General features: G+C 39.7%; 1 non-coding gene across 1 annotated transcript; it reads left to right on the top strand.

Annotated features, from left to right (window-relative positions):
• Positions 1 to 9,318: 9,318 nt before the first annotated feature.
• On the top strand, positions 9,319 to 9,447 carry LOC129677589 (small nucleolar RNA SNORA72). The gene has a single exon (XR_008720218.1). It is a non-coding gene; the product is annotated as a small nucleolar RNA SNORA72 (small nucleolar RNA).
• Positions 9,448 to 19,805: the final 10,358 nt, after the last annotated feature.

Here is a 19,805-nt window from a genome sequence, read left to right as displayed (position 1 = left end):
AGTGAAAACAGGATAGACACCAGAAGCGATAGAAGAGAAGAAACAGGACTGGCACCTACCACAGACATCCTCTAAAAGACTCTAACCAGCAGGGATTGAAGCAGATACAGAGACTCAAAGCCAAACTTTGGACAGAGAGCAGGGAGCCATATGGAAGAAGGGGGATATAAAAGGACCAGAAAGAAGAGGAGAACCTCCCCTATCAGTGGACTTGGGGAGTGGCATGCATGCAGAAAGGGAAGGGAGGGTGGGATCAGCAGGGGAGGAGGAGGGGGTTTATGGGGGATACAAAATGAATAAAGTGTAATTAATAAAAAATTAAAAAAATAAAACCATGGGAGATAAGAATTAAAAAAAAAAAAGAGTAGCTAGAACACTAGGTTTTTCCATCACTTTAATTTCTGTTCTGTATCTCAGTGGAATGTGGGGAAATTCAGCCTGAGTCATTCCTGCCCTCCTGATGTCAAGTGTGGTTCTCTGAATCTTCCACCTGGCATGTAGGAGGGAGTACACAAAGGTTGGAGGCCCATCTGGTAATAAACTCTCAGTGTTGTTCATGAAAAAAAAAAAAAAAAAGGACCTGGAGGGGACAGAAGGACTTCCCCTATCAGTGGAGTAGGAAGAGGGATCAGGAAGGGTGTGACTGGGAAGATATGAGGGAAGGGGCTACAACTGGGATACAAAGTGAATAAATTGTAAATAATAAAAAGAAGAAGAAGAAAAGAAAACTAAAAGTTTAACTAGCATAGACTCAGTTAGACCATGCCTGGGTATAAACCTGAAGGACTGTAAATCAATACACCAAAGAAATAATTTCATATCCATGTTTATTGATGCATCATGTACAAATATTAGCAAATGGAATCAACTAGATTTCAATCACTACCTGACAAAATAAATATACTAGTACATATATGCACAGTGAAATTTTTCTCAGTCATGAAGAAAAATGAAATCATGAGTTTGCAGGCAAAATGGAAGTGGGAATTCTTACACTAAGTGAAATAAGCTATATTCAGAAGGACAAATATAAAAAGTCTTTTCTCATACGTGATGTGTGTGTACGTGTGTGTGTGTGTCTGTGTGTGTGTGTGTGTGTGTGCTTGTATGAGAGTCCTGAAACTATAAAGAGCCATTAGAACCTAGGGAGACCTTATGGAAGAAGATGGAAGGCGAAAAGAAGGCAGTATAATATAAATGGCATGAATGCAGAAAAGGTTTCTGTTTGAGGGGAGGAAAGAGATCAACAAGGAGGAAGAAAAGGATCTGGGAGCAGGTAAAAACAAAATGAATTGGCATATCTATGAAATGTTATTATAAACCCATTTCCTATATGCTGACTTAAAATTAATTAAAACTCATTTAAACAATGTGTTAATCTCAAGCATCACATACATGTATTGTATGTAGTTACATATACATAATATATGTATATAAAAACCTCAGCATTTAATGTGTATTTCATTTTTTATCATTTTTCCGTAAAAATGAAGTTTATTAATAAGTTACCAGAGGTTAGACACAGGGCAATTTATCATAACTGAGTAGTTTATGGTGTATAATACACTAAGACCAAGATGATGGTTTAATGAATGAACACTACAGTTAAATTCCAGAATGTAAAAAGCAAAACATGCCTGTTCATAGCTACTGTTTCAGCACTTAGGGTCCATTGGTCTTGGGAACTGACTGGCCAGGCAGTTTAGCAGTATTGGTGGGTTTCGGGATGAATGAAAAACCTTGTCTCATGGCAATAATATGATGAAGTGGAACACCAGATGACCACATGAGCATAGGATCTGTGCATTCACACTTCCCTGTTCATCACACCGCCTTGTATGTGCACAGACTTATTCATACACATAAAGACAAAGGCTGTTATAGAAAGTAGAGCAATTCATTTAAATGGGAAGGCCTCAAGAAGTACTTTTGACAAATGTGGTAAGGTGGTCATAATGGAAGTGTGGGCCTGCTCTCCCCAATGCTGCAGTAAGTGAGGGGCAGGGCCAGCTCTTCTGCTTTCGCGACCCTGAGGGCCAGCTCTCTTGCCTGCCATAATTAGCAAGGGGTGGGGTTAATGTCTCCCTCACCCACACTAGCAAACAATAGACAAAAGGCAGTGCAGGCTCTCCCAAGCTCAAGGTCTAGGGCTGGCCTGCCTGCAACCTCCATAGCCAGGGCCAGATCTATTATTTTGCCCTGGCAACCTGCAGGGTCAGTTCTCCTGCAGGCATGGGGCAGGGCCAACTTTCCACTCCGATGACCTCAAGGCCGGCTCTCCTGCCTGCAATAGGTGGCAAGGGGCAAGGGGGAGGTTCATCTCTCCCTTGCTCACATCACTGCATGAGAGACGGAAGGGAGGGCCAGATATCCCACCCTTACACCTTTGGGCAGGCTTGCTCACCACTCCCTCAACCAGGGCCAGCTCTACGGTGCTTCCTGAGTGAAATGTGGGGCCAGATTACCAGAGTACGACAGTTGGTAATGCGAGGAGTCAACTTTTCCGCTCTCAAGCCCTTGAGGACTGGGGGAGGGGTGCGAATAGTTCCTATATCTGCCGGGATTGTTGGTCCCAGGGTCATAAGAGCTGGAGAGCTGGTCCTGTCCTTCCCATGCTGCCCTGCTTGAAGAGCTAGCAGGTGGCAGAATTAGCCTAAGGGTCACGAGAGTGAGAGGACTGGCCCTATCCTTTACTGGCTGCAACACACAGGAGAGAAGGGCCCTACACCTCCTCCAGGCAGCAAAGTAGAGCTGGTCCTGATTGCAGATGTGAGCCAGCTGCAAGGAAGTGAGAGCAGGAAGGCTGACTCTGCTCCTTGCTGGCTGCAGTACTGGGTGACTTAGCCACTGCAGGGCTGGAGAGCTCACCCCAGGAGGGTGCGGGAGAGCTGATGGCCTGACCAGGCCCAGATCCAGAGCTTTGAGTTGGCCCACCCCAACATCTCTACCCCATAGATGAGCTTCTGGAGCACAGGAAGAGACCAGTCCTAAAGATCCCAAACTGGAGAATTTCCAGGACACAGGGCAACAACAGGCGATCCGAGAGGAGTCCCAGTGAGCTTCCAGTATTGCTAGTGCAGCAGAAGCCAGATGTCACTTATCAAACCAATGATTATTGCAATAAACATTTGAGAGGGAAGAAGCATGGGGCACACTGTCACACACTACACCTTCCACAGAAGATTTTTTTAGGGGAGGAGATTGCAAGGGTGGACGCTGGTAGGAAGGGACAGAAAGACGAGTGGCATTGGGGTACATGATGTGAAATTCACAACGAACTTAAAGTATTTGGTGTTAAGTCTAAACTATGCCTAGAAGTGAAACCTTAAGGTTTTATCATGCTAAGATTTTTTTTTCTTTAAAGTCTTATTGTTTTGAATTTTACTTAATTCAATATTCATTTACTTAACTCAATAATCATTTTGACATTAAACTTACATATATGAAATTTAGATAAGGTTGCATTGTTTTTGTCTTTGGATATTTAAGTGTACCCACACCATTGTTCAAAAGTCTGTTTTTTCCCCCGTTGGAATCAACTCTTGACAATAGTAAATCAGACGTATTTACATATCTATCTGTGATCCTGTATTTTGCTTCACTGTCCCTTTACCAGTATCTCACTGTAATGACTATTGTAGCTGTGTAAGAAGTCTTTTTTATCAGAGTGATTATTTCCACAATATTCATATATTAGAAATAATTTTATCTACTGTAGGGCCTATGAAGTTAATGTAAAATTTAGAATAATATTGATAGAAACTTCATTCATATTACCTAGAAATTAAAAAAAGAATTTAAATTTTTTTTTAAAATTGAGATTTACAAAATGCATAAGGGATATACAATTATTTATGCCTTCTTAGGATTTCTTGAAGATCAGTGAGTGAAAAAATACAACACATAAAGTTATATACTGTGCAAATTCATTGGTATAATATGGTTGTGGTGAAATATGAGGATGTGGAGAATAGATTTGTTTGTTATGTGTTAGATACAAAGCAGATTTTTAAATTAGAGAAGCAGAAGACTGCAAGTGCTCAAGAGGTAAACAGAAGAAATTTTCTGGTGTTTGAATTATTTTATGTTTTGACTTGTTGGATGATAGATTTCATATGTTTTTAAACCATGGGGAATTAAGACATATCTACAATGTCAGCTGTTGAGTCTTTGATAGGCAGGCTACAGTCAGAATGACTAGAAATGTTAGGTAAAATCTGGGATTGGAGGAAGGATGTATCACCTTAGAAAGAAGAAATAGAAAATTGTGGTTTGCAGGATTGAAACATGAGGATCAAACAAGAGGCAGCAAAAAAGAGGGGAATGAGGGATGGAATACAGAAAGGGACAACTGAAACTATGGGCCATTTGTGGTGTGGAGTCATATGGAAATCCATTACTGTGGAAGATTTCTAAAACATACATATATCAAGGCAATATAAATAGGACTACCAAATAATGCAAGAGACAGAGCTCTGGTCACCAAACAAAGCCTATCATTTCAGGAATAGGTCACATATAATCATGTTGTTAAAGAGCCCTATGGGAACTGCCAATGCTATTGGTTATTCTTCACAAACTGAAGGCAGGAAAAAGGTGGACAGTAACACACCTACAAATCCTTTGGTCTATAACGATAACATCTCTTCAAGATATGCTGGTTCAATAGTGGCACAAAGGCTGTGGGACAAACAAATCAATATCTTTTTTACTTAAATCCCAGCCCAGAAGATGAAGTCTATCTACAACACTATTTGGGTGGCCAAGAACCTGAGACCACATTGCCTAGGGATCTGGGGGAATACAAACAGTGCTTCTCTGCTAAAGGAACATAGCAATAAAATGACTCCTAATGATATTTTGCTAAACTCATGGACCAGCTTTTGCTCATCCATCATCAACCGTGTTTTCTAGAGTACATGAAAATAAATAGAAACCCACAGATGCACAAAGTACAGAATGAGAGACCTTGGAATCCTCTGTCTTGAGTGGATGTTTCCATCAAACCCTCACCTCAGGGTTCAGGGAACCTCGCAGGAGAAAAAGCTGAGAAACTGTAAGGGCAAAGGGGAATGGGAATGCCAAAAAACAAAAAATAAAAACAAAACAAGAATTATATGAACTGACAGAGACTGCATAAGGCCTGCACGGGTCTGTAGAAGACAGTTACTAATGCTGAGAAAAACAGCGAACACAGGTCCCCATTCTTAACTTAGAAGCTATCTTCCATAAAACATCTAGCAAAGGAAAAATAGTTTTTCTCCAACGAAGTCTCACTGGGCATAGAAAGGACTCTTATGTGTAGACCACAGGCCCAGCAACAGATGGTCAACATAAAATTAACGCATGGCATTTTTGTTCTTTGTATCATAATACTTTGTCAGGGATTTTACTTTTTTATATTTATTTATTTATTTATTTATTTATTTGTTTATTTATTTATTTATTTATTTATTTATTACCTTACAGATCTTTGTATGTATATATCATGATTAACGTTCCTGTGTTTTGGGATTTTTGTGTCTCTGTGTCTATGTTTTTCTTGTGCTTTCTTTACTTTTTTGTATTTGTTTGTTTATTTTGTCCTATTTGTTTTTGTTTGTTTTGTTGTACTTTTTTTTTTATTATTTTTATGTCTGTTTGTTTTTGAATAGAAAGAAGACAGGATGTAGACTTGGGTAACAGGGGAGGTGAGAGTATATATGGGAGGAGTTGGATATTGGAAAGTAGTAATTAAACATATTGAATAAAACTTATATTCAATGAAAGAAACACACACACATGCACAAGTTCGTGCACACGTGCGAGCACACACACACGTCCACAAAGAGAAACGGGCAAAAGTCCAATAAATGTCAATAAAACCAATGTAGTACATTAATGACAACATCATTATTTTAATAATGGGCTACGTTTTTGTGAGACAGCACATTGGAAATTTTCCTTTAAAGACTGTGGGGACTAATTTTGGTTGTTAACTTGACTACATCTGGTATTAACTAAAGCTCAAGTGCCTGGGTACACCTGTGAGGGATTTTTCTTAAAGGAATCATTTGACATGAGAGAATCCACCCCCACTGTTGGATCCTTTGAGGTGGGAAGGTACACCTTAATATTGGGCTAGTATTGGCAGCCCACATAAAGGTCATGGAAGGAAGACTTTTTGCCTATGTGTCCTCAATCTTGCTGGCAAGGTCATTCCTTCACTGGTGTTAAGAGCCTACATCTTCTGTCTTCTGGCCTATGCTGAAGGCCAGCTGAGACAGCCAGCCTAGATGACCAAACAACTGCTGGATTCTTGGACATTTCATTTGGGAAAGAGTCATTGTTGGTGTAATGTGACCATAATAAAGCCACTAAAATAAACCCTGCTCATATATATGTATTAATTATTAATAATAATAGATATTCATTCTGTCAGTTCTGTCTCTTTAGGTGATCCTTTATTCTACAAAGACCATGTGCGGTGTCTCTATTGCATTTTCTATTATGGCATAAAATTCTACAATGTTAAGTTTTAAGAAGTATTTAATACAAAAAATGAAATACCATGTGACAGTTTTAAAGATAATTTGAACAAATAGCTGTGGAGGTCCATGGTCGCATGGTGGGCAAAGGAGACTGAATAGCAACTAGCCAATGAACAAAATTATATATTTTGTAAGTGATACATTTTGCAAATGATGTAGCACAAAGCACATGTTTTGTAGTTTTACAGAGAATATTCTTCTTGGGAGGAAAAATCAGGGCTTAATTTTGTATTGGTGTGTGCCCTTGGAATTTTTTTTTAGGACTATTTGATGGCATTTGTGTTTGTGGATCTGGATTATAAAATTCTTTGACGCTGTTCAAAGCTAGAGAGTTTAGAAATAAAAGTGAGGACTGTTACTAGGTGAATGTCAGGGCTAATGTAAAGACTAGAATCATGACACCTAGCATTACAACAGTCAAGGTGAACTTCAAGACAGAATACACATAGATAGAACTGGACTAGTATTATGTGTGTAAACAATGAAATTCGTGGTATATGTGATCAGGATAGCTCCATAGCCTTGAATATCATCGTATACCGATGCTCTGGTGAATGAGGTAATCCATTTGCTTTCTAGATTATCTTGGGATATTTAGGAAAGTATTAATAGTATGTTTTTTTTTAAAATTTGTTTTATTGTAGCATTCATTTTCAAATAAGTTAGCTTGACATTATGTTTCTTTTTTTCTCCTTCTTTTTCTGAAGCGCTACTTTAACACCTCTTGTGCTGGACATATGCAATGGCAGCCAAGTAACCAGGACAAAACGGGTAAGTGCTCCAGTTACTTTTGCTTATAGAGTCAACCACGCCACGTTCTCTAACAATAAGAAAGTTCCATTATACTTTCTTGACTTCACTTGAAGAGAACTGAACACTGTATTTCTGGTACAAATGTTAAAATAAGACGTCCTCGCTGAAATCGAAAGTGTAATATTCACCTGAACAGCATAAGCTATGTGACCCTCAACGATTTACAATGTCTTTGAAGCTGCCAAGAGGTGGCAAAAACACTAATTTTAACTGCAAGATAACAAATTGTATTTCTTTTATGATATTCCTGCCGAGGTGAAAATGGAAATTATTGATGCTGGGAACAGTGCCATGGTGCTGTTAATCACTGCATTGCTATTAATTGATTTCTCTAGGCATGAGCCCAGACATGCTAGGAACCACTTATCAGACCCCTCGCCCACTCACCAAAGCCATTTGATACCTCTTAGAGAGTAGAGGTTTCAGAAGGAAATGCATTTTGGTTAAATACCAGAGATATCTCTGTTTGGCACAGTTGATGATCAATTTAATCTAATTAGTAATTGGTTAACTTCTGGAATTTGAGAATAATGAATTGTTCTTTCCTCTGCATTACTATAAAAATAATTTGAAATTATGGTGAACCAACCAAGGACCATGAACCCCCTGCTCAGATGTAGCCCATGGGCAGCTCAGTCTCCTTGTGTGTTTCCTAGTAAGGGGAGTAGGGGCAGTCACTGGTATGAACTCCGTTGCCTGCTCTTTGATGAACTTCCCCTGACAGGGTGGTCTTACTAGGCCACAGAGAAAAAGGACCCAGACAGTCCTGATGAGACCTGATAGGCTAGGGTCAAATAGTAGGGAAGGAGGACCTTACCTATCAGTGGACTAGAGGTAGGCAGGAGAAGAGGGAGGGGGCTACAGCTAGGATACAAAGTAAGTAAGAAAAATTAAAAAAATATCCAATTCATAATTTCATCTTTCTATGAAGAACCTTTGAGAATGTCGTTATCTTCAGCTATAAAGGAGTAAGTGTTCTTCGTTGTTCAATATAACTAGAGAATGTATCCTGTTTCGTAAAAGAACAAAACAAAGTGAAACTCTAAATAGGCTAAATTTCTAAATACTAGAAGCTAAACTCCAAATTAATTTTTTTCTTCTTCCTTCTTTCCTTTCTTCCTTCCTTCTGTCCTGTTCTCCTGTAAAATATCTAGCCAGTAATACAATGCATAAGAACATATATTAAAGAAAATGATAAATAGATAATGATATATTCAAAATAATGACTAAGTTTTTACACAATGACCATGTGCCTCATGTAGAGAAAATTGGAGGGCTATTATCCAAAGTATTAGAAAGTTTGATTGAATGATTATTTTGCCCTTTTCCTTATTGGTCTGTTACAGTAGTAGAAAAAGAAAGAAACAAAGTGCCTCACTAATTGATCTGAACATTATATATTAAAAGTTTAAAATGGAATTGTTCAAGACCACTGTCATAAATGAGCACAATATTAACATTTCGATGTCAGGTTCTCATCACAGAATTATGCCGGCTACAAAAAGACACACCGTGACTAGTGCAGCTACTGATGGGAACCACACCAACAAAAATCTTATCTAAAGGGAGATGCCAAGAGAAAATAATTCCTGAATTAACATATGTTCTTGTAACTTACACAGTATATTTATTGTCAAAAATAGGCCAAGGCATAAGAGATAATGAGGTCATAATGTTGATACTAAGTGCAGATAATAGAAAAATTATAAGAATAATGATAAAGAATAGCCATTAGGAATTGCAATTTGTATCTTGTTATATTGAGGCTGCATAGCAAGTGGTAAAACAAATACATAATGTAATATTTCTATGGATATTTTTACATTTAACACCCTGGTAGTTCAAATTATTCAAAAAAAAAACACTTTGTAGTGTTACTTGGATAAAGCTTGTACACAAATACTTATACCACCACTGAGCTGAACTGCATTAATTTTTTCAACACAGGCAGCATGTTTGAAAAAGAAATACGGTTTGGCTCTTCTCCCTGTTGTGAGTCAGTGATAAGCAGGAAAGGCTAAACATCTGCTGTGGTAAGACCAGGCGTGTGTGCTCAGACCTAGTTCTTTCCCTGGGCCGGGTTTCTTAAATGTTGGTGACAAACAGGTCTGCTTTGAATGTTTTGTGTAATCATGTGAAGCCTAAGATGCCAAGGTTCCTTTAATTAGCCTTAAGAAAAGTGATATTGCAGTTACTCTAATAATTTTAAGATAATCAATTTTAAACTGCGTTCTTCTCTGAAGAATGTGTGGCCATTGTAGGGGAATTCTGTGATTACCAGTTGCCATTAAGTGAAATGTAAAACTGCTATTTTTATTTTCAAGAAAAAAGAAATACAAATTATATGAAGCTTTGAATATTTGAATCCTTTCTTAGTTTTGAAGATAACTTTTGCTTGGTGCTCTCTCTTGGTATTTCAACTTAAGTTAAATGTCTGTGGTAAACTTTTTAAATTGTCTGTACCTCTAAGTAAACTCTATAATGATACTTGCAGTGGAGGTTTTGGTTTATTTAAAATAACTTACTTCAGGGAAAGAAAAAAAAGTTAAGTATTAAATTCAGTATAATTGCTGAAGAAAGAATATTTATGAGACTGAAAACCTGTAGGTAAGTTTTTGTATTGGAATAAAAGATCACATTTAAAGCTGATACTTAATTGAAATAAAAATCAATAAACAGTTGAATGCCGATTAACAACAGAGCGTGGTATGAAATAGATGGGTCATAAATAATGGAGAACAATTTGAAGACTCAATGTAGGCATATTAAAAGTTGAATTCCTTGTGTTTTAAAACCAGTGATGCTATAGTAGAGAAGTTCTAAAGGAAAATGATGATAAATAGCCACTGAAGTTAGCACAAAGGTCAAGTGGGATACGTAACGTGCCACTTGCTGATGAGGAGAAACACAGATGCTCTTTGAATGAAAGAAAGATTCCTTTCCTTTAAATTTTATTTCCCTTTATTTACTTTACATCCCAAGGGTGCTTCCTCCTTCCTCTCCACTCAGCCACCCTTCCTATTCCTTTCCTTATCCAACCTTTTCTCTCTCCTCCCCCATCAGAAAAGGGGAGCCACCCTCCCTCATATCAAACCTCCCCAGCACATCAAGTCACATCAAGACTGAGCATATATACTCATGGCCTGAGGCCAGGCAAGGCAGCCCTGCCGGGGGGGAAAGCCATTCAAAAGCAGGCAACAGAGTCCATGTTAGGAAGAGCTCCCACCTCCCTCCACTCACCAGGTGCTCCCCATGAAGACCAAGCTGCTCATTGACGGCCTGTGTGCAATGACCTAGGTCCAGACCATGCATGCTCCTTAGTTGATATCTCAGTCTCGTAAGCCCCCACGTGTCTGGGTTGTTTCTGTTGGTCTTCTTGTGAGGTTCTTGTCCCTTGCAGGTCCTCCTATCTTCCCCCCAACACTTCCATAGGAAGCTCTGCCCATTCTTGGGTGCAAGTCTCAGCATCTGTCTAGATCCCCAGCTGGATGGAGCCTCCCAGAGCACAGTCAATTTAGGCTCCTATTGCAAGCAGAGCAGAGCATCATTAACATTTTCAAATGCTGGCTCTCTACCACGGGTGGGTCTCAGGTTGGGCCAATTATTGGTTGGGCATTCCCTCCATCTTTGTTTCTTCTTTATCCATGAACTTCCTGTAGGCAGGGAATTTTCCCATGAAAGGTTTTGTCAGTGGGTTGTGCCCCTTCTTAAGCTAGTCCTGCCTGGCTAGGAGGTGGTCACTTCAGTCTTCATGTCCTCCCCTGTTAGGAGTCTCAGCTACAGTCACACCCATGTCCTACCTGGAGCCTACCTTACTGCCGGCCTCCAGTTTGACAAAGAGATCCCTCCCCCCTTAGTTTCCCTTCTTGTTCCCAGCCCTCTCACCTCACCCCTGTTCTCCCCACATCTGCTCTCCTCTTTCCCTCCCCATTCCATCTCCTGCCCGGTTCCCTCTCTTCATCCACTTCTGCTGTCCATTCTATTTCCCCTTCTGAGCGACATTCTGACACCCTCCCCTGGGCCCTCCTTGTTACTTAGCTTCTTTTGGTCCTTGTAGGACAGTTATCGTGTATTGTATGGCTAATATCTGCTTATAAGTGAATATATACTATTCGTGTCTTTCTGGTTCTGGGTTACTTCACTCAGGATGATCTTTTCTAGTTCCACCCATTTGCCTGCAAATTTTACAATGCTTTTGTTTTTAATAGCTGGATACTATTCCATTGTACAAATGTACCACAATTTCTGTATCCATTCTTTGGTTGAGGGACATCAAAGTTTTTTCTAGTTTCTGGCTATTCTGAGTAAATGCACTATGAACATAGTTGAGCAAATGTTTTTGTATGGTGGAGCATCTTTTGGGTATATGCCTAGGAGAGGTATAGCTGGGTCTTGAGGTAGAACTCTTCCAAATTTTCTGAGAAAGTGCCTGATTGATTTTTCGAGAGTTTGTTCAAGTTTGCACTCCCACCAGCAAAGATCTTCACCAATCCTACATCAGGCAGAAGGCTAATATTCAAACTATACTAAGAATTTAAGAAATTAAACACCAACAAATCAAATAATCCAATTAAGATGGGGTAAAGAGCTAAACTGAGAGTTCACAACAGAAGAATCTCGAATGGCAGAGAAACACTAAAAGAAATGCTCTATGTCCTTAAGCTATCAGAGAAATACAAATCAAAACTGCTCTAAGATTCCATTTTATACCAGTCAGAATGGCTAAGATAGGGGGAAGGGTGGGGGGCTGGTAGGATTGGAAGGAGACTAGGGATGGGGCCCCAGCTGGGATACAAAGTGAATGAATTGTAATAAGAAAAAAAAAAAAAACTTAAAGGACAACACATGCTCGTGAGGATGTGGAGAAAGAAGAACGGCTCTATGATATTCATGAATTAAAATTACAACTTTTATGTATATTTAATTTTTAAGGAAATCTGCAGAATTAAAATCATGTGAAACAATGAAAAACTCTTCACAGCAGGGACGTGGTACATCATGTCCCTGTTTAGTACTGGAAAAGCACTAAATAAATAATGCTAGCAACATGAGATCTAGAATGATGATAGTTTTATTCATGTAAAAGTAGAGGAAGAAATAGGCAACTGGAAATTTGCAGCTTCCCAGGAGAATTCTAGCAAACATTTAGAAAGGAATATAAATTCTTCCACACTCCCTTCTAGAAAACTAAATTCTCAACTACTCATGAAGAGTAAATAGATTTTTGCAATATCAAAATCAGAACAACATAACCAAGCATTAAAAACTTGGGCATTTTCCCACATGCACAGATAGCTGCCGTTTGTCTGAGTTGGAGACAAGTGGATCATTGGGGATTGCTGGCTGCCATTCCAATTGAAAAGTCTGTTCTCTAAGTTCAAGGAGAGACTCTGTCTTAAAGGAATATGGCAAAGAGTGATACAGGACACTTGATATCTTTTTCTGAAATCTGCACAAGTATACACATACCACACATACACACACACATTCATAAAAGACAGAGAGAGACAGAGTGAGATAGAGAGACAGAGAAACACAGAGAAAATTTTAGCAAATAAAATCCAACAATATCTGAACCACAAAATATATCCTAATGATTTATTCAAAAATGAAAATATCAAGCATTGTAGTTTCTCATAAAATAGAGTAGCTGAATAAAGTCTTGATAATCAAACATTAAATAATCTCAAGAGTCATAAAGGTATTTGACAAAGTATAATATACTTTTTCTTTTAAAAACCACCAACCCACACAGAACTTCTTAGCCCTGTAAAATGAGCCATGATTCTTGAACAGGAAGCATTACACTTCCTAGTGCAACTCTTTCCTTATTATTGCTTACAGCTGCCACCACCTGTCTGTACCTAAAGTGCATTTGTTAAATCCTGTGGCTTTCGGGGCCTGCCATGTGGGATGGGACTGGACCACGGCTTTTATTTCGAGATATTTCAAAAGCTTTGTGGGCAGTCTAGTAGCCTACCAGCACTCTCTGAAAATCAGGTGGGACACATGCTTTTATCTCGAAGCTTATGGAGAATCATGTTCTCACCATCTGAGCTTTCCCGTTATGCTTCCAGCAGCACAGGAGTATGAAATAAAGTTAGAGAAAACTGTGGTTCGCATTCTTCTTCTTCTCTCGGGGGTACTGGGCAGGGAAGGATAAAGGAGAGTCCAGAACAGACGGCATCTGCAAGATTCAGATCCAGCTGGGAGTGTGGAAGAAGTCCTTCTCTGAGGATTTCAGTATTACAGCTCTCTTAGTTCAGAGATATTCCAGCGAAACAGCAACTCTCACGCGGTAATTAATGAAACAGCTTATGCCCCTTTATCCAGGTAGACACATGCTGGTGATGCTTTATTTGCATCCAGGTGCCAGGCTATGTGGCTAACCTGTGACCACCTAGAGAAATGCAGGGTTGGGAGTCACCAGGCCACGTGCCCCTGGACATGTAGGCATGGAAGCAGGGGTCAGGCCGCCCTACTTCTGTTGGTCTCAGGATGAAATTTTTGTTCTCAAGTCTGAGGTTTTTGAGGTTTGGACACATGTCTGACCTCACTCTAGCTCCATGCCTGTTTTCCCCAGTCACCTGGCCCCAAGCCCCACAACTCCTCATTGTTTTCAAAAGAGGGGTCATCATAGTCATTGCCTGGACCAGAGAATGATCAGCAGTGATTTTGCAATGTTACTCTTCTGCCTTTTTAAAAATCAGATGAGGCATGGTACCAGGAGGAGTATGAAGCCAAGGAGGGGAAGAAGCCAAGCCACCAAATGGTTTGAATACAACGGGGTAGGGGTGTTGGAAACATAGCGTGCCTGGAGATCTTGCTGGAGAGCTTTGAACATGTCTTGTTCCACCAGCCAAGATTCATTGACACAGAAGCACACCGCCCCCCCCACCCCCAACATAATACAAATCTCTCCCTGTTCAGCAGTCAGTAAGTTCAGGGCTCTCTGGTTTTGGACAACACTCCCCACCAACCCCCGCTAGGGAGGTGATCTATTGTTGAAGGGACTTTAGACTGTCTGCAGAGGAAGCCATTGCCTGGTCAGGCTTGTCCTGGAAGTCGCTGGCCAGATAGTGTGTTTGGACAGGGCTGCTCCAGAGGCTCCAGTTCACCTGGCTGAGATGACAAGGCCTAGTCCAATGAGCAGAGGTATGAAGACCTTTCTCTCTCTTTTCCTGTCTCCTCTCAGCTGTAAAGTGAGGTCTTCAGGCTTGTAGAGATAAACCTGAAACAATCAGTATGGAGTGCAGAAACCTTGATGGTGTGTGTGTGTGTGTGTGTGTGTGTGTGTGTGTGTGTGTGTGTGTGGTGGTAGTGGTGGTGGTGGTGGTGTGGGGGAGGGGAGTAACGCAGGAACCAGTAGTGTTTTCACACCTGAGTAGAGCAGAGAAGTTAGCACCTGTTGGCTTGGTGATGGCAATGTTATGGGAACATGTGGGATGGGATCTTGGGAAGGTCCCTACAAGGCAAAAGGAGAGGGCTATCTCAAAGATAGAGGAATGTCTTGTGGTTTTTTTTTTTGGGTAGGGGTCTACGGGGTTAATGAAGGGAGCTGCTGCCAATAGTGGCCAGGAAAGGGAAGCACAGAAAAAACCATTAGGAGGAGTTGAGGAGGATGGTTAAGGGAGAGTGGTCAGCTGCATTTGGAAATATTGTAGCCAGGAAATGGTGGCTCAGAGATCCTTCTGACTTTGTTCATTCTGTTGGAGAACGTTAACATGGATAAAAATTGATGTGGAGGCAAGGACAAGCTGGCAAGAGCCACGCAGGTTGGCTACGCCGTGTTTGGCATAGCCATTAAGGTAGAGCCTACCCACGACTCTCATTTGGCAACATTCCTCCCAGGGATCAATGGTGTAAAGCTGAAAATGAGTTTTAAGGTTGTCGAGCATGGTGCTGCTGTGACTGGTGGATTCAATTTGGCAGCTCCAATGTGTGAAGGCAGTCACCTGTGTTTTGGTCGGGGAAGCTGCGGAAGGGGCTGGGAACAGTGGGGTTTTCAAAAACCCCATTCCTGGAGCAACTCATACATTATTCACTTCACTGAATCTATTTTTTTCTTACATCATGGGTTGACTAAGTATTATGCCATATTTTCAGAATTATTTAGATTCTAAATCAGACTTGAGCTGTCTTATTAATGATAATTTGGTAGCACAGCATTGATTCCATGATTAAAAAGAAATAAAACATCAAGAGCAAATCATACCCTGTTACTAGGTGACATAACTTTCCTTCTATTCAAAAGAAAATATTTGCATCTTTGTGTATATGTATTATGTGTGTGTGCACGTTTCTGCACAGATGTGTACATGTATATTGTTTTTTGGGGGCAAGGCCTCTCACAGAACCTGAATTTCATGAATTTTGCTAAAGTAGCTGGACACTGAGCCTTGAGGATTCTCCTGTATCTGCTTTACTCAGGCTGTGCACTCATTCCTGATTTTTTTTATGTCAGGACACAGTCTCAAGCCTTCATGCTGTGTGGCAAGTCTTTATCCACTGAGCCATTTCTCTAGGTCAGTAAATAATATTAAAAATAATACAAAGTAAATCTTCTCTTTCTCAAGTTGATTGTGCTTTCAATTCTGTCCCTAAGTACTCTCCTCTTTTCATGAAATGACTCTGGGAAAAGACCAGATAAAATCCCACTTGTAAAATTTGATCAAATTGTTCAGTTTGTTACAGTGTTCTCAAACACACCCATTGGTCGTTCTCAACTCTAGTCTTGTCAAAGTTTCTCTGAACCTTCCATAGATATTATGAACATAATGCTAGCACTGGAACCATTACAATTTTTTGTGTTTGTTATCTGTGACTGAAGTATTTAAAATATCTAGCTAATTGTTTAATATAATGAGATACATAAAGTATGGTGATAAACACCATGAGTGTTTGTGCCAGAAGCAGTAAATGATACAGTCTTATTCTTGCATGGACTTTTATTGCCCTCTCATCTGAAGAGAAGATGAATGAAGAAAGATCTTCCTTCTAATCACTGACTTTTAAGTCTCATTTCTTTCTTTTCAGACGGAAGCTCTTAGCTATCTGACAGGCTTGTTACCGATGCCATAAGCATGGTATATGTAAGCATAAATTCTGTGCCACGTCCATGTTCTGGTGGTCACACATGTGTCCAGGCCGACATTCAGTAGCTCCACTGTGATCAGAAGTGTGTATGTGTCAGTTTTATCTGACCACAGGAAAGGTAATTTCATTTTTCCCCCTTTTCATTTTGTCCTTCCAGACTCTTCTTGAGTCACTATATCAAGATGGATTATTACAAGATAGAGGCCAGACTCTAGAATGCCAAATCAAATCACTAGGCACAAGAAGCACTCCGGGCAGGAACTGGATTAAGTATCCCAGATTTGACATATGCAAATTAGTAACTGGAAACAGAATCCGCAGGAAGAAAGCAAAGTCATGACTGTGGAAAGAAGCACTGTGTTTTCAGAAGCACAGTAACCAAATGCATTCTGATTGTGCTTTATTTCTTCTTCTTCCAAGTTTCAAATGTTAGGCACTAAAATAGTACTGAAATATAATTAAAATATAATGTACACAAAAATGCAGATCTTTGCTGGATTAATACTCCATTGCTGCAGTATAAATTCTCTATAAGGTTGGGCTTAGGAATGGTAGAAGCGCTTTGGTTAAGACCAAAAATGAAAGATTAAGAACAAAGAAGCAAAAACAAAAAAGATAACATGGTAAATTAACACAATCTTACCTGCTACTGTTGTGTTTTCCACCCTCTAATCTACTCCGAGGAGTTATTTTGTTATCAGTTTTCACTGGGCATTCTTCACTTCCTTAGATGATGTAGCATATTAAGCCACATCATTTTTATGCTTTCCTCAAAAGACATATGTAGATATATATGCATATACACATGAATATATAAGCTTATAGTCTACAATAAATATTAATATATCAGTCTTATCTACTTTTCTTTTTATGGTAGCTTGGTTGTATACTTTTGAAATTAAAATAATCTGAAGTTGCAAAACTAAGGCTGAAAACACCTTGGTTGAAATGAGTCGTGTTGGTGGTGTTGGATGTTGTGATAGCGATGAATAATGGTTCAGAGTCAAAGTAGTATAGGAAAAATATGCTGAGGAATAGTTTTCAGGTGTTCTGAAGGTACACACACATATTATCTACCATACTGGTTCTTGTTGTGGGTGTACTTTTATAAGTTCTTGGAGAATTTCACACCACGTATTTTGTCCACAGCCATCACTCTCCTCCAACTCCTCCCATGCCCACACACTCTTACCTGCTCACCCAAATTGGTGTCTTTCTTTTTTCTTTTCAAACTTATAAAATCAAACTGATGCTCCTAATATCATCTTGGATATGCAGTCGTTCAGCCTTTCACAGGAACATGGTTGACCTAACCACAGATATGAATCTTGAGGACTGAAGAGAACAGAGGGCTGGGCTGAAGGTAATGAGCTATTTATTGCTCAAAGTAAGTTACTTATTAGACTCCTGCTCTAATGTCCTCCCTGTCTCACTATTTCACTTGGCTAGTTTTAAAGATAAAGAACTAGAGATAGCCAGGGAAGTTACACAGGAAAAAACTCTGTCAAAAAAATACAAATAATAATAATAATTAAAAAATCAATCAATCAGTCAGTCAGTCAATAACCATCTTCAATGGCCTGGATATGTCCTGCATAGCACAGGAGCCACAAGCCACTCTTGGCCTCTTGAGTATTTAGAATGACCAGTGCAACTGGAAATCAGCTGTGAGTGTGAAAAGCATACTACCAGAAAAACCCTTGGAAGACAGCGGTACTCCCTCTATCCCCATGAACAAACTGTCAGTCCAAACTACAGGATCCCCACAACAAAGGGCGTGATGTCAAAGAGGAGCCCCAAGGAGGGTCCAGTGTTGCTGGTGCAGCAGATGCCAGAGGCCTCGAACCAGACCAGTGACTCATGCAACGAACGTCTGCAAGCAAAGCCCTGTGGACAAAAGGACATACTGTACTCCAGTGTGAGATGTTTTTTATGTTTCGTTTCATTTTTATTTTTTACTTTCTTTTGGGGGAATTGCAAGTGCAGAGGGTGGATGCAAAGGGGCGGGGAGACTAGTAGGACTGGGGTGCACGATGTGAAACTAGCAAAGCATCAATAAAAGGTTTAATGAAAATTTAAAAAACTAAAAAATAGAGAGAGAGAAAGAACCAGAGAGTAAGGATATTTATTTTTTAGTTCTGGGTTTCTCAATAAATCATTAACAAAAATAATTGCTATATAAATAGAAATTCCATTTTAAAGACTATTTCTGATAAAAGGACTGTCATTCATGATATAGAGTTGATTCCTATTTACTACTATACCATTTATACTATGTCTGCACTCTTTGAATGTCAAATCCTTTGAAAAACTATGAAATATTCTTTACAATTTCTCAGCATTAGCTTGAATGAATTTTAGCAATGTTTAATATCATTTCTATGCTTGAAACTAATTAAAAGTAGATAATAAGTAACCCATCTTTACCTAGCAGTGTATCAAAGCAGATGTGGAGACTCATAACCAAAACTTCTGCAGAGTTCACGGACTCATATGATAAAAGGCAGGGGTGGGGGATGGTTAATATGACCGGGAGAGGACAGGAGCTCCACAAGGACAAAATATATCAGGGCAGGGACTATGAAACTGTTTCTCCAACCAAGGACCATGTATGGATATAACCTAGAACTCCTGCTTGGATGTAGCCCATGGTAGCTCAGGAACCAAGTGGATTCTCTAGTAAGGGGAACAGGAACTATTTCTGATATGAAATCAATGACTGGCTCCCCCCCCCCTTCCCCAAGGGAGGAGCAGCCTTGCTAGGCCACAGCGGAGGACATGGCAGCCAGTCCTGAAGGATACCTGATAAGCTAGGGTTATATGGAAAGGGAGGAGGACCTCCCCTAGCAGTGGACTTGGAGAGGGGCATAGGAAGAGATGAGGGAGGGAGGGTGGGATTGGGAGGGATTGAGGGAGGGGGCTACAGCTGGGATACAAAGTAAGTAACCTGTGATTAATATAAAAAAATTAATAATAATAAAATAGAAATCCCACATTTGTCAACAGAGTAAATATTATTCTGGAATAATGTACCAGAATTTTATTATTTAGCAAAAAGTTTGTTCATTCTGTGCTTTGTTTCCGCTGTGTTTTGTACAATAGTGACATTTTAAAAATTCTTTGTAGCTAAACTTTTTCTCAATTTTTTATATATTCCCTTATGCAGATTAAATTGCAAGCACCTGAGCAGAGTTTGACATTAATAAATTTATGCACTTTCTAGAAATAAATAAATAAATACATAAAAATAAAGACCTGGAAGGGACAGGAGCTCCACAAGGAGAGCAACAGAACAACAACAACAAAATCTGGGCCCAGGGGTCTTTTCTGAGACTGATACTACAACCAAGGACCATGCAGGAAGAT

Source organism: Psammomys obesus, unplaced genomic scaffold (assembly GCF_907164565.1).
Source record: "Psammomys obesus unplaced genomic scaffold, mPsaObe1.curated_primary_1811, whole genome shotgun sequence".
Lineage (NCBI taxonomy): Eukaryota > Metazoa > Chordata > Mammalia > Rodentia > Muridae > Psammomys > Psammomys obesus.
This window is presented reverse-complemented; position numbering and strand designations above follow the sequence as displayed.